Below are 18,527 nucleotides of genomic sequence, written 5' to 3'. Positions count from 1 at the left end.
TTTGATATTTTGTGTCAATATATCATATATATTTTGTGTAGTTTCATATTTTATGTACCATATATAATATATATTCTGTGTACTTTGATATTTTATGTGCAATATATAATATATACTTTGTGTAATATCCTCTTTTATGTACAATATATCGTATATATTTTTTGTCCTTTGATATTTTCTGTCCAATATATAATATATAGTTTGTGTGCTTTGATATTTTATGTCCAACATATATATTTTGTGTAACTTGATATTTTATGTACAATATATAATATATATTTTGTGTACTTTGATATTTTATGTACAATATATAATACATATTATGTGTACTTTGATATTTTATGTACAATATATACTATATATTTTGTGTTGTTTGACAATTTATGTACAAAATATAATATATATTTTGTGTAGTTTGATATTTTATGTACATTATATGATATATATTTTGTTTGCTCTGATATTTTATGTACAATATATGATATGTATTTTGTGTATTTTGATATTTTATGTACAATATGTAATATATATTTTGTGTACTTTGATATTTTATGTAGAATATATGTTATATATTTTTTGTACTTTGATATTTTATGTACAATATATGATATATATTTTCTGTACTTTGATATTTTATATACAATATATGCCATATATTTTCTATACTTTGATATTTTATGTACAATGTATGATGGATATTTTGTGTACTATGATATTTTATCTAGAATATATGAAATATATTTTGTGAACTTTGATATCTTATGTGCAATATATGAAATATATACTGTGTACTTTGGTATTTTATGTACAATATATGATATATATTTTGTGTACTTTGATATGTTATGTACAATACATGATATATATTTTGTGTACTTTGAAATATTATGTACAATATACAATATATATTTTTTGTACATTTTTTATGTACAATATATAATATATCTTTTGTGTACTTTGATATTTTATGTTCAATACATAATATATATTTTGTTTACTTTGATATTTTATGTCCAATACATAAATATTTTGTTTACTTTTATATTTTATGTACAATATATAACATATATCTTCTGTATTTTGATATTTTATGTGCAATATATTACATATATTTTGTGTGCTTTGATATTTTATGTACAATAAATGACATATTTTCTGTAATTTGATATTCTATGTACAATATATGATATATATTTTGTGTTCTTTGTTATTTTATGCACAATACATAATATATTATTTCTATAGTTTGAAATTTTATGTACAATACATAATATATATTTTGTGTAATTTGATATTTTATGGACAATATATGATATACATTTTAAGAAATTAGATATTTTATGTACAATATATAACATATATTTTCTGTACTTTTTGATATTTTAAGTGCTATTTATTATATATTTTGTGTACTTTGATTTTTTATGTAAAACATATAATATATATAGTGTACTTTGAAATTTTATGTGCAATATATAAGATATATTTTGTGTACATAGATATTTTATGTACAATATATAGTGCATATTTTGTGTACTTTCATATTTTATGTACAATATATAATATATATTTTGTGTCCTTTGATTTTTTTGTACAATACATAATATATATTTTGTGTACTTTGATATTTTATGTACAATATATAATATATATTTTGTGTAATTTGATATTTTATGTGCAATATATAATATATATTTTGTGTACTTTGATATTTTATCTACAATATATGACACATATTTTGTGTATTTTGATATTTTGTGTACAATATGTGGTATATATTTTCTGTAGTTTCATATTTTATGTAAAATATATAATATATAATTTGTGTTCTTTGATATTTTATGTTCAATATATAATATATATTTTGTGCACTTTGATATTTAATGTACAATATATGATATATATTTTGTGTACTTTCATATTTTATATACAATATATAATATATATTTTGTGTACTTTGATGTTTTATGTACAATATAAGATACATATTTTCTATTCTTTGATATTTTATGTACAATATATAATATGTATATTGTGTAGGTTGATATTTTATGTGCAATATATAATATACATTTTCTGTTGTTTGTTATGCACAATATATAAAATGTATTTTTTGTACTTTACTTTGATATTATATGTACAATATGTAACATATATTTTGTTTACTTTGAATTTTTGTGTACAATATATGATATATATTTTGTGTAGTTTCATTTTTTATTTACAACATATAATATTTTGTGTACTTGGATATTTTATGTGCAATATAATATATATTATGTGTAATTTGCTATTTTATGTAGAATATATAATATATATTTTGATTCCTTCGATACTTTATGTCCAATATGTAATATATATTTTCTATGCTGTGATATTTTATGTACAATTTATAATATATATTTTGTGAACTTTGATATTTTATGTACAACATATAATACATATTTTGTGTACTTTGATATTTTATACAATATATAATATATATTTTGTGTAATTTCACAATTTATGTACAATATATAAAATATATTTTGTGTAGTTTGATATTTTATATACATTATATGACATATATTTTATGTACTCTCATATTTTATGTACAATATATGATATATATTTTGTGTACTTTGATATTTTATGTACAATATGTAATATATATTTTGTGTACTTTGATATTTTATGTACAATATATGGTATATATTTTGTGTAATTTGGTATTTTATGTACAATATGTGACATATATTTTGTGTACTTTGATATTTTATATACAATATATGCCATATATTTTGTATACTTTGATATTTTATGTACAATGTATCATATATATTTTGTGTAGTTTGATATTTTTTTTAGAATATATGAATTATATTTTGTGAAATTTGAAAGCTTATGTACAACATATCATATATATTTTGTGTAATTTGATATTTTATGTACAATATATGATATATATTTTGTGCACTTTGATATTTTCTGTACAATATATGACATACATTTTGTGTATTTTGATATTTTATGGACAACACATAATGCATATTTTGCGTACTTTCATAGTTTATGTACCATATATAATATATATTTTGGGCACTTTGTTATTTTATGTACAATACATAATACATATTTGGTATACTTTGAAATTTTATGTAAAATATGTAATATATATTTTATGTACTTTGATATTTTACGTACAATATATAACATATATTTTGTGTATTTTGGTATTTTATGTACAATATATAACCTATATTTTGTGTACTTTTTGATATTTTATGTACAATATATATCACGTATTTTGTGAACTTTGATATTTTGTGTACAATATATAATATATATTTTGTGAACGTTACTTTGATATATTATGTACAATATATAATATATATTTTGTGTAATTTCATGTTTTATGTACAATATATAATATATATTTTGTGTAATTTTTTTGATATTTTATGTGCAATATATTATACACATTTTGTGTACTTTGATATTTTATGTGCAATATATAGTATATATTTTGTGTAATTGATATATTATGAACATTATATAATATATATTTTGTGTAATTTGATATTTTATGTACAATATATGATACATATTTTGTGTTCTTTCATATTTTATGTACAATATATAACACACACTTTGTGTACTTTGATATTTTATGTACAATATATAATATATATTTTGTGTACTTTGATATTAAATGTATAATATATGATATATATTTTGAGAACTTTGATATTTTATGTACAATATGTAATATATATTTTGTGTATATTGATATTTTATGTACAGTATATGATATGTATTTTGTATACTTTGATATGTTATGTACAATATATTATATATATTGTGTAGGTTGATATTTTATGTGCAATATATCGTACATATTTTGTGTACTTTGTCATTTTATGTAAAATATAACATATATTTTGTGTACTTTGATATTTTATGTGCAATATTTCGTACATATTTTGTGTACTTTGGCATTTTATATAAACATATAATATATATTTTGTGTACTTTGATATTTTATGTGCAATATATGATATATATTTTGTGAAATTTGATATTTTATGAAAAAATTATGATATATATTATGTGTTCTTTGACAGTTTATGTTCAATATATAATATATATTTTATATACTTTGATATTTTATGTCCAACATATAACATATATTTCCTGTTATTTTTGATATTTTAAGTACAATATATAATATATATTTTGTGTACTTTGATATTTTATGTACAATATATAATACATATTTTGTGTACTTTACTTTGAAATTTTATGTACAATATATAATACATATTTTGTGTACTTTGTATTTTATGTATTATATAATATATATTTTGTGTACTTTCATATTTTATGTGCAATATATAACATATATTTTGTGTACTTTGATATTTTATGTACAGCATATAATACATATTTGGTGTACTCTTATATTTTATGTACACTACAAAATATGTTTTTGGTGTACTTTGATATTGTTTGCACAGTACATAATATATATTTGGTGTACTTTGATATTTTATGTACAATACATAATATATGTTTGGTGAACTTTGATATTTTATGTTCAGTATATAATATATATGGTGTACTTTCATATTTTATGTGCCGTATATAATATATATTTGGAGTTCTTTGATATATTATGTACAGTATATAATATATATTTGGTTTAGTTTGATATTTTATGTACCGTATATGATACATATTTGGTTTACTTTGATATTTTATGTACAGTATAGAATATATATTTGGTGTACTTTGATATATTATGTACCACGTATAAGATATATATGGTGTACATAGATATTTTATGTAAAGTATATAATATGTTTTTGGTATACTGTGATATATTATGTACAGTATATAAAATATATTTGTTGTACTTTGATGTTTTATGTACAGTATATAATGTAGATTTGTTGTAGTTTGATATTATATGTATAGAATATAATATATATTTGGGGTACTTTGATATTTTATGTACAGTATACAATATATATTTTGTGTACATTGATATTTTATCTGCAGTTTATAACATATATTTGGTGTACATTGATATTTTCTGTACAGTATATAATGTACATTTGGTGTACTTTGATATTTTATGTGCAGTGTATAATATATTTTTGGAGTACTTTGATATTTTATGTGCATTTTAAAAAATATATTTGGTGTACTGTGATGTTTTAAGTAGGGTATATAATATATATTTGTTGTACTTTTATATTTTATGTACAGTATATAATATTCATTTGGTGTACTTTGATATTTCATGTACAGTGTATAGTACATATTTCGTGTACTTTGGTATTTTATTTACAGCATATAATATATTGGGTGTACTATGAATTTTTATGTACAGTATATAATATATATGGTGTACTTTGATATTTTATGTACAGTATATAATACATATTTGGGTTACTTAAATATTTTATCTACAGTATATAATACAACTTTGGGTACTTTGATATTGTATCTACTGTATATAATATATATTTGGGGTACTTTGATATATTATGTACAGTATATAGTACATATTTGTGGTACTTTGATATATTATGTAGAGTATATAATACATACATTGGGTACTTTGATATTTCATATGCAGTATTTCATATATATTTGGTGTACTTTGATACTTTATGTAAAGTCTATAATATATATTTGGGTTACTTTGATATTTTATGAAGAGTACATAATACATATTTGGGGTACTTTGGTATTTCATATACAGTATTTAATTTATATTTGGGGAACTTTCATATTTTATATACAGTATATAATTATTTGCGGTACTTTGATATATTATGTACAGAATATAATACATATTTGGGGTACTTTGATATTTCATATAGAGTATTTCATGTATATTTGGTGTACTTTGATATTTTATGTACCGTATATAATATATATTTGGGTTACTTTGATATTTTCTGAACAGTATATAATACATATTCAGGGTACTTTGATATTTCATATACAGTATTTAATACATATTTGGGGTACTTTGATATTTTATATACAGTATATAATATATGTTTGGGGTACTTTGATATTTTATGTACAGTATATAATGCATATTTGCTATACTTTGATAATTCATGTGCAGTATCTAATTCATATTTGGTGTACTTTGATATTATATGTTCAGCATATAATACATGTTAGGTTTGCTTTAATATTTTATGTACAGTATATAATACATATTTGGTGTCCTTTGATATTTTATCTACAGTATAAAATGCATATGTGTTTCACTTTGATATTTTATGTACAGAATAAAATACATATCTGTTTCTCTTTGATAATTTACCTACAGTATATAATACATATTTGGGGTAGTTTGATATTTTATGCACACTATATAATGCATATTTGGGGTACTTTGATATTTTATGTACAGTATATAATACATATTTGTGGTACTCTGATATTTTATGTATAGTATATAATACACATTTGGGTACTTTGATATTGTACCACCTGTATATAATACATATTTGGGATACTTTGATATTTTATGTACAGTATATAATACATACTTGGGGTAATTTGATATTTTTTGTACAGTATATAATACATATTTGGTTTACTTTGATATGTTGTGTACTGTATATAATACACGTTTGGGTACTTTGATATTGTATCTACTGTATATAATATATATTTGGGGTACTTTGATATTTTAAGTACAGTATATAATACATGTTTGGGGTACTTTGATATTTTATGTACAGTATATAATACATATTTGGGGTACTTTGATTTCTTATGTACAGTATGTAATATTTATTTGTGTTAATTTGTTATTTTATATACAGTATATAATACATATTTTGGGTACTTTGATATTTCATATACACTATTTCATATATATTTATTGTACTTTGATATTTTGTGTACACTATAAAATATGTATTTGGGTTACTTTGATATTTTATGAACAGTATATAATACATATTTGGGGTACTTTGATATTTCATATACAGTACATAATACATATTTGGGTTAATTTGATATTTTATGTACAGTATATAATACATATTTGAGTACTTTGATATGGTATCAACTGTATATAATGCATCTTTTGGGTACTTTGATATTTTATGTACAGTATATTATAGATATTTGAGTATGTTGATATTTTATCTGCTGTATATAATACCTATTTGGGGTACTTTCATATTTCATGTACAGTATATAATACATACTTGGGGTACTTTGATATTTTATATACAGTATATAACACATACTTGGGGTACTTTGATATTTTATGTACAGTAATTAATACATATTTGGGTTACTTTGATATGTTATGTACTGTATATAATACACATTTGGGTACTTTGATATTGTATCTATTGTATGTAATATATATTTGGAGTACTTTGATATTTTATGTACAGTATATAATACATATTTGGGGTACTTTGATTTATTATGTACAGTAAGTGATATTTATTTGGGTTACTTTGTTATTTCATATACAGTATATAACACTTATTTGGGGTACTTTGATATTTTATGTACAGTATATAATACATATTTGGGGTACTTTGATATATTATGTACAGTATATAATACATATTTGGGGTATTTTGATATTTTATATACAGTATTTCATATATATTTTGTGTACTTTGACATTTTATGTACAGAATATAATATATATTTGGGTACTTTGATATTTAATATACTGTATTTAATATATGTTTGGGGTACCTTGATATTTTAAGTACAGTATATAATACATATTTGATGTAGTTTGATAATTCATGTACAGTATAGAGTACATATTTGGTGTACTTTGATATTTTATGTACAGCATATAATACGTATTCGGTTTTCTTTAATATTTTATCTACATTATATAATACATGTTTTGTGTACTTTGATATTTTATCTACAGTATAAAAGGCATATTTGTTTCACTTTGATATTTTATGTAGAGTATAAAATACATATCTGTTTCTCTTTGATAATTTATCTACTGTATATAATACATATTTGGGGTACTCTGATATTTTATGTACACTATATAATGCATATTTGGGGTACTTTGATAATTTATGTACAGCATATAATACATATTGGGTTTACTTTAATATTTTATGTACAGTATATAATACATATTTGGTGTACTTTGATATTTTATCTACAGTATAAAATGCATATTTGTTTCCCTTTGATATTTTATGTAGAGTATAAAATACATATCTGTTTCTCTTTGATAATTCATCTACAGTATATTATACATATTTGGGTCACTTTGATATTTTATGTACACTATATAATGCATATTTGGCGTAATTTGATATTTTATGTACAGAATATAATACATATTGAGTGTACTTTAATATTTTATGTACAGTATATAATACACATTAGGGTACTTTCACATTGTATCTAGTGTATATAATACATATTTGGGATAGTTTGATATTTTGTGTACAGTATATAATACATAATTGGTGTACTTTGATATTTTATGTACAGTATATAATACATATTTGGTTTACTTTGATATGTTGTGCACTGTATATAGTACACATTTGGTTACTTTGATATTGTATCTACTCTACCTAATATATATTTGGGGTACTTTGATATTTTATGTACTGTATATTATACATGTTTGGGGTATTTTGATTTCTTATGTACAGTATGTAATATTTATTTGGGTTAATTTGTTATTTTATATAGAGTGTGTAACACATATTTTGGGTACTTTAATATTTCATATATATTATTTCATATATATTTATTGTACTTTGATATTTTATGTACAGTATGTAATATGTATTTGGGTTACATTAATATTTTATGAACAGTATATAATACATGTTTGGGGTACTTTGATATGTCCCATAGAGTATTTAAAATTTATTTGAGGTACTTTGATATTTTATGTACAGTATATAATACATATTTGTGGTACTTGGATATATTATGTTCAGTATATAATACATATTTGCGGTACTTTCATATTTCATATACAGTATTTCATATATATTTGGTGTACTTTGATATTTTATGTACAGTATATAATATATTTTTGGGTTACTTTGTTATTTTATGTACCATATATAATACATATTTGGGGTACTTTTATTTCTTATGTACAGTATGAAATATTTATTTGGGTTACTTTGTTATTTTATATACAGTATATAATACATATTTGGGGTATTTGATATTTTATGTATGTTATATAATATATATTTGGGGTACTTTGATATATTATGTACAGTATATAATACATTTTGGGGGACTTTGATATTTCATATACAGTATTTCATATATATTTGGTGTACTTTTATATTTTATGTATAGTACATAATATGCATTTGGGTTACTTTGATATTTTATGAACAGTATATAATACATATTTGGGGTAATTTGATATTTCATATACAGTGTTTAATATATATTTGGGATACTTTGATATTTTATGTACAGTATTGTATATATGTTTGGGGTAATTTGATATTTTATGTACAGAATATAAAGCATATTTGGTGTACTTTGATAATTCATGCACAGTATATAATACATATTTGGTGTAGTTTGATATTTTATGTACAGCATATAATACATATTAGCTTTAATATTTTATGTACACTATATAAAACATATTTGGTGTTCTTTGATATTTTATCTACAGAATAAAATGCATATTTGTTTCACTTGATATTTTATGTACAGTATAAAATACATATACGTTTCTCTTTGAAAATTTATCTACAGTATATAGTACATATTTGGGGTACTTTGATATTATATGTACACTATATAATCCTTTTTTGGGGTACTTTGATATTTTATGTCACGTATATAATACATATTTGGGGCACTTTGATATTGTATGTACGGTATATAATACATATTTGGGGTACTTTGATATTTTATGTACAGTATATAATACAGATTTGGGAACTTTGATATTGTATCTAGTGTATATAATACATATTTGGGGTACTTTGATATTTTATGTACAGTATATAATACATACTTGGGGTACTTTGATATTTTATGTTCAGTATATAATACATATTTGGCTTGCTTTGATAATTTATGTACAGTACATAATACACGTTTGGGTACTTTGATATTGTATCTACTGTAAATAATACATATTTGTGGTACTTTGATTTTTTATGTACACTTTATAATACATATCTTGGGAACTTTGATATTTTATGTACAGTACATAATACACATTTGGGTACTTTGATATTGTATCTACTGTGTACAATACACATTTGGGGTACTTTGATATTTTATGTACAGTATATAATACATATTTGGGGTAATTTGATATTTTATGTACATTACATAATACATAGTAGGGTTACTTAGATATTTTATGTACAGTATATAATACACATTTGGGTACTATGATATTGTATCTACTGTATATAATACATATTTGGGTTACTTTGATATTTTATGTTCAGTATATAATACATGTTTATGGTAATTTGATACTTCATGTACAGTATATAATACACATTTGGGTACTTTGATATGGTATCTACTGTATATAATACATATTTGGGGTACTTTGATATGTTATGTACAGTATATAATACGTAATGGGGTACTTTGATATTTTATGTACAGTCTATAATACATATTTGGTGTACTTTGATATTTTATCTACAGTATAAGATGCATATTTGTTTCAATTTGATGTTTTATGTACAGTATAAAATACATATCTGTTTCTCTTTGATAATTTATCTACTGTATATAAAGCATGTTTGGGGTACTTTGATATTTTATGTACATGATATAATGCATATTTGGTTTCTTTGATATTTTATGTACAGTATGTAATACATATTTGGGGTACTTTGAGAATTTATGAACATTATATAATACATATTTAGGGTACTTTGATATTTTATGTACAGTATATAATACACAGTTGGGTACTTTGATAGTGTATCTACTGTATATAATACATATTTGGGGTACTTTGATATTTTATGTACAGTACATCATACAAACTTCGGGTACTTTCATATTTTCTGTACAGTATATAATACATATTTTGGTTACTTTGATATTTTATGTACAGTATATATTACAAATTTGGGTAATTTGATATTGTATGTACTGTATATAATACATATTTGGGGTACTGTGATATTTTATGTACAGCATATAATACATACTTGGGGTACCTTGATATTTTATGTACAGTATATAATACATATTAGGGTTACTTTGATAATTTGTGTACAGTATATAATACACATTTGGGTACTTTGATATTATATCTACTGTATATAATGTATAATTGGGGTTCTTTGAAATTTTATGTACAGGATATAATACATATTTGGGGTAATTTGGTATTTTATGTACAGTATTTAATATATATTTGGGTTACTTTGATATTTTGTGCAGAGTATATAATATATATTTGGGGTACTTTGGCATTTTTTGTACAGTATATAGTATATATTTGGGTTACTTTGATATTTTATGAACAGTATATAATACGTATTTGGGGTAATTTGATATTTCATTTACCGTATTTAATATATATTTGGGGTACTTTGATATTTTATGTACAGTATATAGTATAAGTTTTGGTTACTTTGATATTTTATGTACAGTATAAAATACATATTTGGTGTACTTTGATAATTCATGTAGAGTATATAATACATATTTAGTGTACTTTGATATTTTATATACACCATATAATACATATTAGGTTTACTTTAATATTTTATGTACAGTATATAACACATATTAGGTGTACTTTCATATTTTATCTACAGTATAAAACCCATATTTATTTCAGTTTGATATTTTATGTAACGTATAAAATACATATCTGTTTCTCTTTGATAATTTATCTACTGTATATTGTACATGTTTGGGGTTCTTTGATATTTAATGTTCACTATATAATGCACATACGGTGTACTTTGATATTTTATGTACAGTATGATTCATATTTGGGGTACTTTGATATTTTATGTACAGTATATAATACATTTTTGGATACTTTGTTATTCTATCTACTGTATATAATACATATTTGGGGTACTTTGATATTTTATGTACAATATGTAATACATATTCGGGGTACTTTGATATTTCATATACATTATTTCATATATATTTGGTGTACTTTCATATCTTATGTACAGTATATAATATATATTTGGGTAACTTTGATATTTTATGTACAGTATATAATACGTATTTGGGGTAATATGATATTTTATGTACAGTATATAATATATATTTGGGGAACTCATATCTCATATACAGTTTTTCATATATATTTGGTGTTCTTTGATATTTTATGTACAGTATACAATATATATTTGGGTTACTTTGATATTTTATTAACAGTATATAATACATATTTGGGTACTTTGATATTTCATATACTGTAGTTAATACATATATAGGGTACTTTGATATTTTATGTACAGTATATAATATATGTTTGGGGTAATTTGATATTTTATCTACAGCATATAATACATATTAAGTTTACTGTAATATTTTATGTACAGTATATAATACATATTTGGTGTACTTTGATATTTTTTCTACAGTATAAAATGCATATTTGTTTCACTTTGATATTTTTTGTACAGTATAAAATACATATCTGTTTATGTTTTATAATTTATCTACAGTATATAATATATATTTGTGGTACTTTGATATTTTACATACACTATATAATACATATTTGGATTACTTTGATTTCTTATGTACAGTATGTAATATTTATTTGGTTTACTTTGTTATTTTATATTCAGTACATAACACATATTTGGGGTACTTTGATATTTTATGTATAGTATATAATACATGTGTGGGGTACTTTGATATATTAAGTACAGTACATATTTGGGGTACTTTCTTATTTCATATACAGTATTTCGTATATATTTTGTGTTCTTTGATATTTTATGTACAGTATATAATATGTATTTGGGTTACTTTGATATTTTATGAACAGTATATAATACACATTTGGGGTAGTTTGATATTTCATATACAGTATTTAATATATATTTGGGGTCGTTTGATATTTTATGTACAGTATATAATACATATTTGGGGTACTTTGATATATTATGTACAGTATATAATACATATTTTGGGTACTTTGATATGTCATATACAGTATTTCACATATATTTGGTGTTCTTTGATATTTGATGTACAGTATATAATATATATTTTGGTTACTTTGATAATTTATGTACAGTATATAATACATATTTTGTGGTACTTTGATATTTTATGTACAGTATATAATACATATTTGGGGTACTTTGATATACTATGTACAGTATGTAATACATGTTTGGGGTCCTTTGATGTTTCATATACAGTATTTCATATATATTTGGTGTACTTTGATATTTTATGCACAGTATATAATATATATTTGGGTTACTTTGATATTTTGTGAACAGTATATAATACATATTTGGGGTACTTTGATATTTCATACACAGTATGTAGTATATAATTGCGGTATTTTGATATTTTATGTACAGTATATAATATATGTTTGGGGTTCTTTGATATATTATGTACAGTATATAATACATATTTGGAGTATTTTGATAATTCATGTACAGTATATAATACATATTTGGTGTACTTTGATATTTTATGTACAGCATATAGTACATATTAGGTTTACTTTAATATTTTATATACAGTATAAAATACATATTTGGTGTTCTTTGATATTTTATCTACAGTATAAAATGCATATTTGTTTCAATTTCATATTTTAAGTACAGTATAAAATACATATCTGTCTCTCTTGGATAATTTATCTACAGTATATAATTCATATTTTGGGTACTTTGATATTTTATGTACACTATATAATGCATATTTGGGGTACTTTGATGTTTTATGTACAGTATATAATACATATTTGGGGTACTTTGATAATTCATGTACAGTATATAATACATATTTTGGGTACTTTGATATTTTATGTACAGTATATAATACACATTAGGGTACTTTGATATTTTATCTACTGTAGATTATACATATTTGGGGTACTTTGATATTTTATGTCAGTATATAGTACATATTTGTGATACTTTGTTATTTTGTGCACAGTATATAATACATATTTGGTGTACTTTGATATTTTGTGTACAGTATAGAATACATATTTGCTGTACTTAGTATTTTATGAACAGTATATAATACATTTTAGGGGTATTTTAAAATTTTATGTACAGTATATAGTACATATTTTGTGTACTTTGATAATTTATGAACAGCATATAATACATATTTGGTGTACTTTTATATTTTATGTACAGTATATAATTCATATTTCGTGTAGTTTGATGTTTTATGTACAGTATATAATACATATTTGGTGTACTTTGATATTGTATGTACAGTATAAAATACATATTTGTTTCCCATTGAGGATTTATGTACAGTATATAATACATATTTGGGGTGCTTTGATATTTTATGTACAGTATATAACACATATTTCTAATACTTTTTTATGTAAAGTATATAATATATATTTGGTGTAGTTTAATATTTTATATACAATATATAATATATATTTGTGGTACTTTGATACTGTATGTATGGTATATAATACATATTTGGGGTACTTTTATATTTCATGTACATTATTTAATATATATTTTGGGTACTTTGATATTTTATGTACAGAATAAAATATATATTTGGTGTACTTTGGTATTTTATGTACAGCATATAATACATATTTTGTGTACTTTGATATTTTATTAACAGTATATAATACTAATTTGGTGTAGTTTGATATTTTATGAACAGTATTTAAATCATATTTGGTGTATTTTGATATTTTATGTACGGTTTATAATACATATTTCTTTCACTTTGATATTTTATGTACAGTATATAATACATATTTGGTTCACTTTGATACTTTTGTACAGTATGTAAGAGATATTTGGGATAATTTGATATATTCTGTACAGTATATAAGACATATTTGTGGTTCTTTGATATTTCATGTACTGTATATAATACGTATTTGGAGTATTTTGATATTTTATCTACAGTATATAATCCATATTCGGGGTACTTTGATATTTTATGTACAGTATATAATACATGTTTGGGGTACTTTGATATTTCATGTACAGCATATAATATATCTTTAGTGTTCTTTGCTATTTTATGTACAGTATATAGTTTATATTTGGGGTATTTTGATATTATATGTAGAGTACATAATCCATATTGGGGGCACTTTGATATTTTATGTACAGTGTATAATACATATTTTGTGTATTTTGATATTTTATGTACAGTGTATAATACATATTTTGCATAATTTGATACTTTATGTACTGTGTATAGTACATATTTTCATAGTTTGATATTTTATGTGCAGTGTAAAATACATATTTTGCTTAGTTTGATATTTTATGTACTGTGTATAGTACATATTTTAGGTGGTTTGATATTTTATCTACAGACTATAATAAATATTTTGCGTAGTTTGATATTTTATCTACAGTGTATAATACATATTTTGTGAAATATAATATTTTATCTAGAGTTTATAATACATATTTTGCATAGTTTGATATTTTATCTGCAGAGTAAAATACATATTTTGCTTACTTTGGTATTATATCTAAAGTCTATAATACATATTTTGCGTACTTTCATATTTTATGTACAGTGTAAAATACATATTTTGCGTACTTTGATATTTCATCTACAGTGTGTAATACATATTTTGTGTACTTTGATGTTTTATGTACAGTCTCTAATACTTTTTTTTGGGTACTTTGATATTTCATATACTGTATATAATACATATTTTGCATAGTTTTTGATATTTCATCTACAGTATATAATACATGTTTTGCATAGTTTTTCATATTTTATGTACAGTATATAATACATACATTATGTACTTTGATATTTTATGTACTGTATGTGATACACATTTTGCATATATTTTGATATTTTATGTACAGCATATAATACATATTTTGCATTCTTTGATACTTTATGTGCAGTGTATATTACATGTTTGGTATATTTTGATATTTCTTGTACAGTATATATCATATATTAAATATGTAACATATATTATATATATCATATATTGTATGTAATATACATCATATATTTTATGTTACATTTCATTTATTATATGTTATATGTAATATATTATCAATAATATATATCATAAGCTATATATAATATATATCATACATTATAAAATGTATAGCATATGTTATATACTAAATGGCATATATTATATAATATATAACATATCTTATATATTATATATCATATATCATATTATATACCATATATCATATATCATACATCATACATTATATTATATTTATCATATATTATATAATGTATGTCATATGGTATATTTATTATATTTGGTATATATTACCTATAAGTTATTATTTACATATCATATAATATATGATTTATTGACTGTGTTCTGTATTATATATTTTATTTAAAATATATTATATATAATGTATTTATCATATATTTTATAAATTATGTATTCATTTAGTAACATATATAAAATATTATATATAATAGATAGTATATAATGTATATTGTATACATGTCACAAAATATAATATTTATTATTGTTCATTATATAATATACATAATATTCCATATCATATATTAGATAATATATGATATATTATATATATCATGTAATATATATTTTATAAATTATATAATATATATAATATATACAATATATTTTATATAATATGTACAATATATATAATATATTTTCCATAATATATTATATATAATATATTTTATATTATATATAATATATTTTATATAATATATATCATATATAACATATTATATATATTTTATAAATAATACATAATATGTAATATATATTATGTCATATTATATATATTATATATTATATATTATATGTAATAATTATTAGTAATAATGATAGTTTTGAGACGGAGTTTTGTTCTGTTGCACAGGCTGGAGTGCAATGGCGCCAGCATGGCTCACTGCAAACTCTGCCTCACAGGTTCAAGCGATTGTCCTGCCGCAGTCTCCTGGGTAGCTAGTACTACACCACACTGGGAGTACACCAGCTGCCAACATACCTGGCTAAGTTTTTTTGTTTAGTAGAGACAGGTTTTCATTCTGTTGGCCAGGTAGGTCCTGATCTGCTCACCTTGTGATCCTCTTGCCTTAGCCTCCCAAAATGCTGGTATTAGAGGACTGAAGAAAGATACATATTTTTTAAATGAAGAAAAATTTCAAAAGTACTCTGCTTGGTACAATAATCAAATGTATACATTGAGGAATAAAAAATGACCATGAAACTTATCGATAACTGAATATGGAAAATACAGAGGATAATTTTTTAAATAACATATTTGGAAAGCACTAACTAGTAATTTGGAGAGTTTGCATTAGACAGGCCAGTATGAACATAGCTGGAAAGAAGAAACACGGTTCCCCATAAGAAAAATCAAAATCAGGGAAAATGAAAACACAAAAGTTCAGTCTGCTCTTACCTTCGAAAAACTCAGCAAGACAGTGGCTCTTAGGACCAAGGGCAGTAGCTCCCTAATCCCACCACCATGGCGATAGGGCATAAATATTCCAGGGTGAAGGCACAATCCACATTGTGAGGTCAAACTACCGCCAGGCAGAAAGGAGTGTTTTACATGTACAGGAAGGTCATTGAAGGCCCACTGTTTGTTTCAAAAACGGAATCCCAAGCCCACACATTCCCTTGCTGTACTTCTGAAAATAAGTTATGAGTTGGGAAATAGGGCACCCCCAAATATACATATACATACATATGTGTATATACATATACAATTATCTATAATGTAACATATATAACATATGTAATAATTATAACATATATATAATTTTTTACATACTGCATCCTCACATTATATATAATATATTATGTATAATATAATGTAAAATATTATATAATTATGATATACAATATAATACATATAATATTCTATAATTATATATAACATAATATGTAATTATACATATAATTATATAATTATATATGACATAATAATATATAATACATAATGTATAATATATAGTATATTATATAATATATAATATTAAATGTATAATATAGTATATAATTTATAATATCTAATATATAATGTAATATATACTCTATTACATATTACATATAATACATAATATATTATACACATTATACATTATATTAGATGTTATATATTATATAATATATTATATACTAGATATTTTCTATCATATTTTATATTATAGCTTAATATAATATATTAGAATGTTATATATGACAAAAATTAGATTATATACAACATATATTATCAATAGTAATAATATAATATAATATATAATATATCAAGTTATAATACATATTATATATTAAGATATAGCATATATAAAATAAAATATAATCATATATAATAGAATATTATATA

The 18,527-nt window shown here is 21.8% G+C and overlaps 1 long non-coding RNA gene across 1 annotated transcript in view; it reads right to left on the bottom strand.

Moving 5' to 3' along the window:
• Positions 1-17,266, bottom strand: part of LOC129136794 (uncharacterized) — a 209,832-nt gene extending 192,566 nt beyond the window's left edge. Inside the window, exon 1 of the long non-coding RNA XR_010152137.1 lies at positions 17,181-17,266. This is a non-coding gene — a long non-coding RNA (uncharacterized LOC129136794). The remainder of the gene's footprint in view (positions 1-17,180) is intronic.
• Positions 17,267-18,527: the final 1,261 nt, after the last annotated feature.

This window comes from Pan troglodytes, chromosome 17 (assembly GCF_028858775.2).
Source record: "Pan troglodytes isolate AG18354 chromosome 17, NHGRI_mPanTro3-v2.0_pri, whole genome shotgun sequence".
Taxonomy (NCBI): Eukaryota; Metazoa; Chordata; class Mammalia; order Primates; family Hominidae; genus Pan; species Pan troglodytes.
Note: the sequence above shows the minus strand (reverse complement) of the source record. Positions and strands in the feature narration are given on the sequence as shown.